Source organism: Spinacia oleracea, chromosome 3 (assembly GCF_020520425.1).
Source record: "Spinacia oleracea cultivar Varoflay chromosome 3, BTI_SOV_V1, whole genome shotgun sequence".
Lineage (NCBI taxonomy): Eukaryota > Viridiplantae > Streptophyta > Magnoliopsida > Caryophyllales > Amaranthaceae > Spinacia > Spinacia oleracea.
In genome coordinates, this window is record NC_079489.1 from 35,626,735 (window position 1) to 35,639,794 (window position 13,060).

Below are 13,060 nucleotides of genomic sequence, written 5' to 3' on the forward strand. Positions count from 1 at the left end.
CATGATGTTTTGTCTCGCTCTGTGCCTGCTGTGATTCCTTTGTCCTCTGACGATGAATCCTCTGGGGAGGAGCCGCCCACCCCAGATGCGGGTGATTCTGGGTGTCTTGACTCTACAGCCGACCTGTCCCCATCTTTACGTCAAACTCTTAGGGAGATGCGCCATGACTATCTGTCGCGGATAGTTAGGATAAATCCGCCGTCCAATGTCCCCCCAGGGCTTGATGTTCAGCCTCTGTCTGAACAGGCCTGGTTAGATGATTTTGAGCAGCTTGCTGGAGCTAATGAGTCTGAACTGTCTTTACGTGTTTACAGACGCCGGGAATCTATTTTTCGTTCTATGATGGCCAACCATGTCACTATTTCTGTGGGTGGGCAAGCTGGTGGGGAAGATATTTTGGCCCAGGTAAATGAGATGAGGCCTTTTCCGAACTACGTGGAAGAGAATGTCGTTCCTGGGGATTCGACGCCCTTCCTTTCTGAGGCCTCTGCTTTTGGTCCCTTACACGCGAAGCTGAATGCTAAGTGGACTGATGATGCGCGAAAAGAGAATCACGCTGTTGTTGGTAAAGAGTTTTATGGTCTGCCTGATGGTTATCGACTCATCGTGCCAGACGACGATGCTCGGATCACTCATCCACCAGAGGGGTGCATAGGCGTTTATGCCTATAGTCTGGACTTTGGTTTGCGCTTTCCTCTAGATCCTACCTTGGTGAAGATTCTTCGTGCGTTTAACGTTTGCTTAGCTCAGCTCCATCCCTTCGCTGTTCGTACTTTGATCAGCTATATCTGGGTCTGTCGGTTTTTGGAGTTCCCTGAGACCCTTTCTCTCTGTAAGCGAGTCCATCATCTGCGCAACTGTGGTACTGGGAACAAGATTGGTTGGTTTTCCATCTATTGCAATCGTGGAAGATTGACCTGCCATGGGATGCCTACCGGTCAAAAGGAGTGGAAGGATAGGTTTTACTGGCTCGCTGTCCCTGCTGACTTTCCTGTTGCTCGGGGTTTTGTTCGACCTCGGACTCGGCTAGAGGGAGTCGAGATTTTAGATGGTGCTGTCCTGGAGGAGAGGGCTTTTGAGCATTTTTCGTCTGAGCCAAAGTTTAATGCTGCTGGTAAAGAGGTTGGGCGGTTGCCTCGTGTTTGGCTTCCGCATTCGAGTTATGTTCTGCGGAATGACGTGTTGTCCGCTATGTTTCTTTGTTCTACTCACCCTCAAGGTTAGTTCTGTGTTACTTTCTCACTTCGTGTTTTATTTTCTCTTTGTGCGAGTTGTTTTTCTCTTCCTTACGTTTTTTTTTTTTTTTTTTTTTTTTAGGTCGTCGATTCTTGAATCTTGAGGAATTGGGTGTTCGGGCTGATGGTTCTGTCATCTGCGCTGCTCCCCCCGATCCCGCTGCGAATGGGTATCAAATTTTGGCTGACCAAATAGAGGGCAGCCGGAGAAGTTCTACACGCCGATCTGGTCGGGGTGGCGGTTCTGGGATCGTTCCTAGAGTGTCTCGGGTGGTTTCCTCTACACCCACTGGCTCTGCGAGCACTCCTATTCGCCGAGGGCAGACCTCTCGTGGAGCTTCCCATCGCGGTGCCCTGTCAGGCTCTCGTCGTGACCGAGCTGATTTCGAGGCTGGGCTCGAAGCTCCAACAGAGGATGCAGGTCATGATTTTGGGGAAGTGGCTGATGAGGTATGTGACCATCCAGGTCGTTCGGGCTCTGCGTCGGATCCTGTGGACATCGAAGCTGAAGAGCCGCCTTTTGTTCAGCGTCCTGGGAAACAACCCAGGCTTGATGGTGGGGCTGAGCTACTCCGAGCCTCCCCTTCTGCGGCTGATCCCCATCGTAGCAACAATTCTGGTAGCTCTCTTCGACAGGTTTTGGAGCAAGAGCTTCAAGGAAATGATCTGGCTGCTGATGATCTTGACCTGCATATCACAGGTCGGCATAAGGAGTTTGTTGAGAAAGAATTTCTCGACATTCGTCCCCAGGCCGACCCTGAGCTGGCTGCTATCTTCTCTGGTCCTTCTGCTTCGGATCGTACTTTTGTTCCGCGCTGGGACGTATCCGAATCAGAAAGCTTATATGGGAACTACCCTGAGAAAGGCGGGACGCTCGCCCTGAGGATGTTGAGAGGTCTGCAGTTGCCCAGCGACTTGCCCAAAGAGCGTTTGTATACCCCTGGGGCGAATGCTTGCCAGAAGGTCATGGAGGTATACTTGGTTTATTTCTCTTCTCCTTTGGTATATTGGTTCGTTTCTTTTGCTATGCACTAACTTCCAATGCTTGCCTCTTTTTCTATGTTCTTAGTGTGGCAACGCTGTTCGTGAGTTGACAGAAGTTTTCATAGTTTATCAGAAACGACTTGCTGCCAATGCTGCCCATATAGAGGCCCAAAAGAAAAAAATTGAGGAGCTAACTGATAGTCTGGAGCTATCTTCGACCTGCCTTATTTCGGCCAATGATCAATTGAGGCTTGTTACTGAAGAGCGTGATCAGCTGCAGGCTAGCTTTTCCCAAGCCCAAATTGATCTGGTTACCGGGCAGCAGAAAATTGAGACTCTTCAGCAAGATTTTCTCTCTGTTGAGCAATCTCATGACACTGAGATGGCACAACTGCAGAACTCCATCGAAGATCAACTTGCGGCTGCCATTCGCGACTTCCGTCGGTCAGATGAGCAGTATGCTCTACGCACTCAGAGCTATGATGGCGGTTGGAAGGCTGCTTCGCTAATAGTGCAAGAAAAGCATCCTGATCTTGACTGGTCTCCTATCAAAGCTGCTTGGTTGGCTGGGCTCCATGTTGAGCTTCTGAGAAAGAAGAGGGAGGCCGAGCAAGCGTCTTTGGCTGCAGGCGGTGCGGTGCCAGAGGATGATGGGGTACCTGATCATTGTGTTGAAAATGTCCACCCTGGGGAATTGCCTCTGTCTGATGCTGAAGATGATGCTGGGCAATAACGGCACAGGCGGCTGTCCCCATGTTCATCTTGCACTACCTCAGCCAATGCATAGTTTGTTTCTTCTAGTTGTTTTTGTCCTCCCAGCGTGGAGAGTAAAAATTTGTTTCTGGAAATAATATTTATCGTTTTTAGTTTTGATCGACAGTGGCCATTTTGTAAGGCTGTACATTGCATAAGTTTTTGAGGTATAGCCGCCGGTCCCATTGTTAGTTAACTCGTCGTGCTTATGTTGCGTTTTACCTTGTTTTTCTGCTTGCTATTTTTTATTGTTTTGTTTCCCCCATATTTCCTTTTGACCTGCTTTGCATGTTTGATTGTTCTGGCCTATTCTAGGCTGCGCATTGTCACTTTCACTTTGGCTCTTGCCTTGTCCGAGCTTATGAGGTGTTACTGCTTATGGGGTATTGCCGTATTTCCTTCCAGCCCATTTTGGACTGCGTTTTGTTAAATTGTTCTGGCTTTGGCCAGGACAAAAACCGAGAAGTGTTTTCGTACTTGCTCCAGCCTACTTTGGGCTGCGTATCATTGAATTGTCCTGGCTTTGGCCAGGAAAAAACTCAAGAAGTGTTTTCGTATTTACTTCAGCCTATTTTGGGCTGCGCATGATTGAATTGTCCTGGCTTTGGCCAGGACAAAGCTCAAGAAGTGTCTTCGTATTTATTCCAGCTTACTTTGGCTGCGCGTTATTGAATTGTCCTGGCTTTGACCAGGACAAAACTCGAGAAACGTTTTCGCTTAAATCTCGTTTGAGAAAAAACTTACCCAATAACTTGGTTGATCAGACCAAGTTATTTGTGGATAGCGTTTCTCTCTCTCTTTTTTTTTTTTTTTTTTTTTTTTTTTTTTTTTTTTTTTTTTTACGAGTTTTAGCCGTTCACCTTTTACTTTTCCAAGAGACCTGACGCGCTTTCTTCTTATCGAAGGTAGCTGGGCCAATTTTTATTATGCTTGTAAGCGTGGAAAATTACAAAAGTAAAGAACTACTCTGGCTTCTATTGCCTTGTTATAGTATTAACTTTTTGTGTCTATACATAGTATTTCTTTAGCATGTTGGCATTCCAGCTGTTCTTCAATTCTCTTCCTTCCATCGTCATTAGATGGTACGAGCCTGAGGCTACCTCTTTTGTGATCTGGTAAGGTCCTTCCCAATTGGCAGTGAATTTTCCTTCTGCCTTTCCCTTTCCAGTTGCAGCTGTTCTTCTGAGGACCAGATCCCCCACTTTCATAGGTCTGTGCTTTACCCTCTTGTTGTATGCCCTGCTCATTTTTTCTTTGTTTGCTGCCAACTTGAGCTCTGCTTGCAGCCTGACTTCTGGTAGGAGATCTAATGCTTCCCTCATACGCTGCTCATTAGTGCCTTCCTCATAGTACTGCACTCTAAAGCTAGGTAGACCCACTTCGACCGGCAGGACCGCCTCAGCCCCAAAAGCTAGTTTGTAAGGACTTTCTCCTGTTGCTTCTTTTTCAGTGGTCTTGTTGGACCACAAGATCTCTGGAATAAGGTCGGCCCATGCACCCTTAAAATCTTCTACCTTCTTTCGTAGTGCTCCCAGGATTTGTTTATTTGCTGCCTCTGCCTGACCATTGCTCTGGGGATGGCATACAGATGCGTATGCGAATTTTATTCTTAGTTCAGCGCAGTAATCCTTTATAGGAGTGCAGTCGAACTGTGTTCCGTGATCGAAGAATAAACTTTCTGGGATGCCGAACCTTGTCACAATGTACTTCCAGATGAAATCCTTCATCCGCTTGGCTGTTATGCTTTTAGTGGGCTCTGCCTCAATCCACTTAGTAAAATAGTCAACTGCCACGATCAGAAATTTTCTTCCCCCGCTTGCTGCTGTGAATGGTCCCAGAATATCCATTCCCCACTGGGCGAATGGTATAGGGTTAATGATTGGCTGTAAGTCATTAGAGGGCTGGTTGATCACTGGGGCGAATTTCTGGCACTTGTCGCACTTTTTAACATATGCTTGAGAGTCACTTACCATGGTTGGCCAATAGTATCCTGCTCTGAGAGCTTTCAAGGCTAATGTCCTGCCACCTATGTGATTTCCACATATTCCCTCGTGTATTTCCTCAATGACTCGTTGCGACTCCTCTGTTGATACACATCTCAGCAGAGGCAACGAAAAGGATTTCTTGTACAGTTTACCCTGGTAAATGACGAACCAATGCTCGTTTCGTTTTACTTTTTTCTGCTCTTGCTCTGCTGTGGGAAGGCCCCTTCCCAGCTTGTATGAGACTATATTGTCATACCACTGTGGCTCAGTGTCAATGAAGTTGACTGCAGGCTTTTTGTCAATGCTCTTTTCTTCCTGGACCTCTACCATCACTGTTCTTTCCAAGTCCTGTAGCGTCGAACTTGCTAATTTGGATAGGGCGTCTGCTTGACTGTTCTCTGCCCTGGGAACTAGTTGAATCTCAAAGCTTTCTAGCTGGGCTACTTCTTCTTTCATCAAGGCCAAGTACCTCTGCATAGACGGTTCTCTGGCTTCATATTCACCTCTATATTGGCTGGCCACCAGCTGTGAATCGGTTTTGAGCACTATTTTCTTAGCATCCGCTGCTTTGCACATCTGGATTCCTGCGATTGCCGCCTCATACTCTGCTTCGTTATTTGAAGCTTTGAATTTGAATTTTATAGCGTATTCGAAAACGTTGCCTTCTGGTGATACCATTATGATACCTGCACCCGACCCTGTGACTGCAGCGGAGCCGTCTACTGAGATCTGCCAAGTCCCCAATGGCTCTTCCTCCTCCTCGTATGATGCCTCTGCTATGAAATCTGCCAGTGCCTGTGCTTTTATGGCGGTTCTGGGTTTGAACTCGATGTCATATTCTGAGAGTTCCACCGCCCATTTCAGGAGTCTACCAGAAGTATCTAACCTTTGCAATGACTTCTCTAAAGGTTGATTAGTTAACACTTGCACTTTATGTGCGTCAAAGTATGGTTTCAATTTCCTGGCAGCTATCATGATGGCAAAGGCCATTTTTTCAATCAGGGGATACCTCTGTTCTGCGGGGTTGAGGATGTGGCTGACAAAGTAGACTGGCTGCTGGATTTTATCCTTCTCGACTACCAGAGCTGCTGCTACAGTTTTCTTGGAGGCAGAGATGTATAGCTGTAATATGTCCCCCACTTCTGGTCTGGCTATGGTTGGGAGGCTTTTCAAGTGGTTCTTCACCTCCTTGAATGCTTTCTCTTGCTCTTCTCCCCATTTAAACGTTTTGTTTCCCTTTAACACCTGGAAAAAGGGGAGAGACTTATCCGCGGACTTGCTGATGAACCTGGTGAGTGCTGCCATTTTCCCAGTCAACCTCTGGATGTCTCGTATGTTTCTTGGTTCTGGTAGGTTGAGTATGGCCTCTACTTTTTCTGGATTGGCATCAATTCCTCTTTCACTGACCAGGAACCCCAAAAATTTTCCGGACTTAACACCGAACACGCATTTTTTTGGGTTTAACTTCATACCAAATTGCCTCAATGTTGCAAAGGTTTCCTTCAGATCCTTAATGTGATCACCCTCCTTTTTTCTCTTGACTATGGAGTCATCTACATACACCTCCACGTTTCGGCCTTTTTGTCCTGCGAATATTTTGTCTACCAGTTTCTGGTATGTGGCCCCTGCATTCTTTAGACCAAACGGCATAGCCCTGTAGTTGTAAACTCCAGCGTCTGTAATGAAGGCGGCTTTTTTCCGGTCTGATTCTAACAAACTGATCTGGTGATAGCCCGAAAAGGCATCCATGAAACTCAGCAGGGCATGCCCGCTGGTGGAATCCACCAGTTGATCTATCCTGGGTAGCGGGTAACAATCCTTCGGATAAGCCCTGTTTAGGTCTGTAAAGTCTACGCACATCCTCCATTGACCATTCGCTTTCTTTACCATCACAATGTTAGCCAACCATTCTGGGTAGTCACACTCTTCTATGAATTTGGCTGCTAACAGTTTGCTGATCTCTTCCTGGATGGCTACATTTTTCTCTGTCGAAAAAGTTATTTTCTTCTGTTTTACTGGCCTGACTTCTCTGTTAACATTCAACCTGTGGACCATGACGCTGGGATCAATCCCTGGCATTTCGTCGGCAGAGAAGGCAAATATGTCCGCGTGCTCTCGCAACAGATCGATGATATTTACCCTCAGGGAAAGGTCTATATCTGTGCCAATTCGGACTGTTCTGTCTTCTACTCCTTCTTCCAGTTCTATCTCCTCTGTTTCTTCTGCTGGGGCTGGTTTTAACAGTCCTTCTTCACGATGCTCAAAATTTTCCATGTCCAGTAGTGCGTCTTTTTTACGCTCTGCTCTCTTTCTCTTTCTGGACAAGGGAATGTTTGCCTCTGCCAGGGATGGGGGTCTGGGTGGCTGTTTCAGGGCTGTGTGGTAGCATCTCTTGGCCTGCTCTTGGTTTCCCTTGACCTTAGCTGATCTGTTATCATTCGTTGTGTACATCATGGTGAGGTGATAAGTAGACACCACTGCTCCTGCATCATGGATAAATGGTCTGCCCAGAATGACGTTGTATGCTGCGGGTACTTTCACTATCATGAAATCAACCATGACATCCTTGATATCTTTCCCCTGCCCAATTTGGACAGGTAAGCTGACTATTCCTTCTGGTATCACCGTTGCCCCTGTGAAACCAATTACTGGGTAGTTAACTGGTTTTACGTGCTTTTCTTCAATCTGCAGCTCTTGGAAAGCTGGCCAGAATAGAATGTTTGCAGAGCTACCTCCGTCTATCAGGATTCGATGGATTTTTCTGTTAGCCACATCCAGAGCTAACACCATTGGGTCATCATGGGGATAAATTATGCCCTTACAATCATCTTCCGTAAAGGTGCACTGTGGGATTTTTGGAGGGGCAGGCCATTTTCCTGAGTTATGGTAATTAACCTGGTGTTTAAATTCGCTCACAATGGCCTTAGCACCGCTGGCTGTAGTACCAGCGTAAACTGGTCCTCCTGTTATGACCAGTATATCATTCGACCTCTTCTGATCTGCTGGCTTTTTCTCTGTCTTTCTGTTATCAAATCGACCCTCATCATCCCTGTTTTCGTAGGTCCTGCTATACGAGCTTTTTGCCTTAAATTGTGTTAGGTACCCCCTTCGGATCAGGTCCTCAATGTTATCTTTCAAGTGAGTGCACTCCTCTGTGAGATGACCATGATCCTTGTGAAAATCACAGTACTTCTTCGTGTCCCTGTATTTGTTGTACATTTTCGGTGGTCTCTGCCATTTCTCATCCTCCTTGCTGATAGCAAAAATCTGGGTTCTGGATGCAACTAAAGGAGTGTATTCGTTGAATTTGCCTCGCTTTTCAGTTTTAAACTCACTACCTCTTCCTCTGACCTGCCCGTGCCAATCTTTTCTGGGCTGCTGATTTTCTCTTTTGTCTGGGTATTCTTTTTTGTACGGCTCTTTCTTGCTCTGACTACCGTAATTGTTCTCACTTGCCACATATCGTCGTGAGGTTGCTCTGCCAATCTCTTCACTTTTTATAAATTCATTTTCCTTCCCCAGTACCTCTGCCAGGGTTGTGAATGACTTTCTGCCCAGATAGCTCTTGAATTCTCCATCCCGCAGACCAGTTATCATAGCCAGGACTGCTACCTCTTGCTGTAACTTGGGTATATTCGATGCCTCCATATTGAATCTGGATATGTACTCCCTCAGAGATTCCTGAGGTCCTTGGATGACTGACATCAGCTCCCCTATCATCCTTTCTCTGGCAATGTTTGCCACATATTGGGTGCGAAACAAGATGGCTAACTGCCGGAAAGAGGTTATGGTGCCTTTGGGTATTTTACCAAACCAGCTCTGTGCTATCCCCTCTAGAGTGGAAGGGAAGACCTTACACCACATAGAGTCTGTGTTGGTATATAGCATCATGTGTCCCCCAAAGGCAGAGAGGTGATTCGTTGGGTCTGACTTTCCGGAATATTTGCAGGTGGGCATTTTTATCTTTTCCATTTTTTCCGAGAGTATCTCATCACAGAAGGGGGAATTATCAGGTTTAACTATTGCTCGGGTGGGATTTGGCATACCTGACCCGGAGTGGTGCCTCTGACTGGGTGCTTGTTCGGTCCTTGCTCTGGGTTGAGCTCTGCTAGGCGTGATACTTTCTGCCTCATATTCTTGGCTGTCAGCCCCTTCCATCTCCTGCTGCAGATGCCTCCTCCAGACGTTCGGACTGTTTTGGGGTCTGGGACGTTTTCTCCTCTGCTCAACCTCAACCTCTAGGGCTGTCCTCATGACCTGGGCTTGAGGTGTTGTCTGAGTAAGGAAGGTCAGGACTTCTATGGCTGTGCGCATTTGGTCGGGTGAGAACTGTGCCCCCAATCGTGCTAGTGAGGCACTGGTTGGAACTGGGATGCCCTGGCCCTGGCTAGGGGTTGCCATAGCTCTGGGTTGTGGTGTCTCTCTTGGCGGACCAAGACTCTGAGGCATGCCGAACAAAGGTACATTTGTGGTTCTCTGGTTGTTTCTTGAGGTGGGTGGTTCTATCTGCTGGATTATCGGTTCGCTTGACTCAGTCATTGTGTGAGAGGGTAGGTCTTTTAGAAGCAAGGTCTGGGAAGTCCCCTCCTTCTAGCGCCACTTGTTCCGGGTATGGAACTGGGAGGACGTTCCGAAGCACCTTGGTCCTGTCAAGCAGAGCAAACGTGAGCTAACCTCGGGGGTTTAACCGAGGAAACCCCCTCCGATGCCTAAGTCAGCAAATAGATAAGAAGTCTTTAGAGAGGGAATATAGAGAGAAGGTGGAGCAAGTACCGTGTGTAAGAATGTGTCCCATCATGAATGATGTGGGTGCTATTTATAGGCGTACTATTCTGTACTTTGGCCTACTTGGATGCCTCCACGTGTATGACGGCGATGTACTTTATTCCTTGTCGTTGTCGTTTAGCCTGCAGGTCCCTTCTTGGACTGATGCAGCTTTGTCTAGCTCTGCTCTGTGTCTTTATACGTGATCTGGGGAGGTTTGATCTGCCTGGGTTGCATATGCTTGGCTTGGGGTTTAGAGTCTTTCCTTGACTTGGGTGTGCCCTGGGTGTCAGGGTTTGCTCTGTCATTGATGTTCTGTCCTCTCTGGATATGACCCCGTACACTAGCAACACACAAGCTTCGTCGTCCTGTGAGGATGTATCTCAATCGCAAAACTGATATGGTAACGACTGGAGAAAGCCATCCAATGAAAATCAGTTATAGTGTGGGATTCAAATTCGATGGGAGATCACAGCTTTGAATTTTGAGATTTTGATTAATGCTGGTATTTCAGAAGATATTAGCCCAATAATGCCGTCAAACCTAATGATTGCACATAAGAAGTATGATTAGGGTGCTATATCACTTGATTGGAAGTTTTATTTTGAGTTATACTGATTTGATCTATTAATTGTTTACTCTTACTGAAAACGTTTATATCTCTAAAATTCGAGTTCCATTGAGCCTAATTGTTACTGTTGTATTCATCCACATTGGCCACACTAATTTTTTGTGCATTAGATAGTCAAAAATTATAGACACTCTCTTTTCTATACAAATTAATGAGGTTTGTATCATCAAAAGGAAAGTATCCAGCCATCAACTCAAAGAGAATGACACCACAGGACAATACATCGGCCGTGGTACCATCATAACCATTATTATTGAGCTGAAATTTAGGAAGTCAACACATGTGTATTTAACAACAATGACAGATTAAGTACCACGAGTAGTATATAACCTCAGGAGTAACGTAATTAGGAGTTCCACATGCAGTGTGAAGTAGATCATCTTCCTGCAAATGGTCGATCTATATTAGATTTCCGCTCCTTATATGTGAAGTTTCATAGCCTAATTTGTTTTTTCGTCCGACATTTTGACTCTTTTTCTTTTGTTATATCTGCACAACTAATTGCATTTTAGATTAATGCTTAGGTGCTTTTTGTAATCTTTTCAAGAGTTACGTCGGTACTTATGGTCTAATATACGAGCTATGCATCACTTCTGAAACCTGTCACACTCCTTGGACCCATCATTGATGACATGATTGACAAACAATCTCATTATTTTGGCAACCTCACCTTTGAAGTTTGACTAGGTGGTCTTTAAAGCATTGTCGCTCTCTTGAAGCCATATCTTAACATCGTACTTAACCCAACACCATAACAGCCTTGCATGCTGTCATGATATCATGAGCACAAACACATAAATGTCCAACTACCAGATCCTCGAAATGCTGCAGCAAAAGTCATTTGTGTTAATCCTCCCAAGTGCCAAGAGGTTAATTACCAAGTGAAAAAACGAGTATTCTTAGATCTTCTGCTTAAAAGAACGAGACACTAATAACTTAGAGATCCAACTACTCAATTGTTAAGCATGAACAACCGCTCAACTATTTCGGTATACTAATAAGGTTCGGGATTTACATTGCGTTTTGAAAATTATTTCTCCTTTTATTTAACGAATCTCAAATTATAGGACAAGATACGTTCTGTTCGATTTTTGGATCGATTGCGACAGAACGCGTGATCAGTTTTGCAGCGTGAGGCTTAGGCTTAGGGGTTTAGAGTCAATACTCAGAATAATAATTGTGTGTTGTGTTTTTCACGTCGAACTTAGGGCCCTATTTATAGAAAAGAGTTCGTGGAAAGATAGAATTGTAGAACTCTAATCCACGAGGAATTAGGAAAGAACACGTCCCAGGTAATTTCAGCGCCCAGGGCTGGGCGCCGAAGATTTCGGCGACCAGAGCCAGGCGTTGAAAATAGGATCTGGGCCGTTTCTTTGTCAGATTAGGATTCTTAGAATCCGGAGTGTATGAGACTTTAATCGAGTCTTTTAGTGCGTATTAATTTTATGATGGAATGCATCTGAGCCCGTTACGAACTCTAGGCTCGTTAGGATTTTAATTAATACGTAACTCTTATTTTCGAATCGTATTAGGAATAGGATTCTCTCGCAATTTATATCTCATTTAGGATTTATGTTGGAGTGCAACACCTAATTCTGACAGGTTTCTATCTTTTATGACTTGCCACTTTTAACAACTACCCATTACGGCAGTTACTATTTTAAGCAGGTTTCCATAAATAGCAGGTTTCTATAAATAGCAGGTTTCGGGTGAAATGAAAAGGGGAATTGAGATTCGTTATTTTATAGGAGATGCGTTGTAAAGTGGAGATTTATGTTCTCATCATCGAACCTTCCCTTTCGGGAATGGGGACAAAAGTAGGTGTCTACAGTTAGCCCCCACTTTGACTGAGTCTTGGAGTAAGACGATGGTCAAAGTACTAGACGGAGTGCGTCACACAAGTCATGGTGACCTGTTTTGTGAGGGTCTCACGAGCCCCCGAGTGATAACATTTGACTTAAGGGTTATCACTTGAAGTGTCGACATATCCCTCACGTGTCATTGGGATTTGTCAACGGATAGTATAGAAACTCCCTCACTTTGTCATTGGAAGTATCTAAAGAGGCGTAGAAACTCCCTCACTTTGTCATTGGGAGTAGCTACAGATGTTTTCGAAATCAAAGCTATAAAGTGTAATTGGGCCTGGCCAAGCCCAACCACGAGGTAAAAATGTTTTTAAAGATTCTCATTTTCAGGGCTAGCTAAACGAGAAAACCCCCTTGTTTTTATGGGACGTAAAACGAAGGAAAATCCAGCACATCGTTCTTTTTTGGAAAAACGGAAAACCAATCCTTTAATTTTTGGGAAAAGGGAAAACCAGTCCTTTAATTTTTGGAAAAAGGGAAAACCAGAAAAAGTTATCGCTGCAGCGACTAAGGACCTGCGCGGTTAGTGGCGCAGACCCCGCCGGCTAAAGATGGCGAGCCTGTCCGCTAAGGGTGGACACCCCGTCCGATAGAAGTGGACGAATCTGTTTTTGAAATTTGAAAATAAGGTCCTACGCGGTTTGTGACGTAGACCCCGCCGACTGAAGATGGCGAACCTGTCCGCTAAGGGTGGACACCCCGTCCGATAGAAGTGGACGAATCTATTTTGAAATTTGTTTGTGCTTTTTGAAAATAAGGACCTACGCGGTTTGTGACGTAGACCCCGCCAGCTGAAGATGGCGAGCCTATTTTAAATTTGAAGACTTTATTTTTCAAAAACTA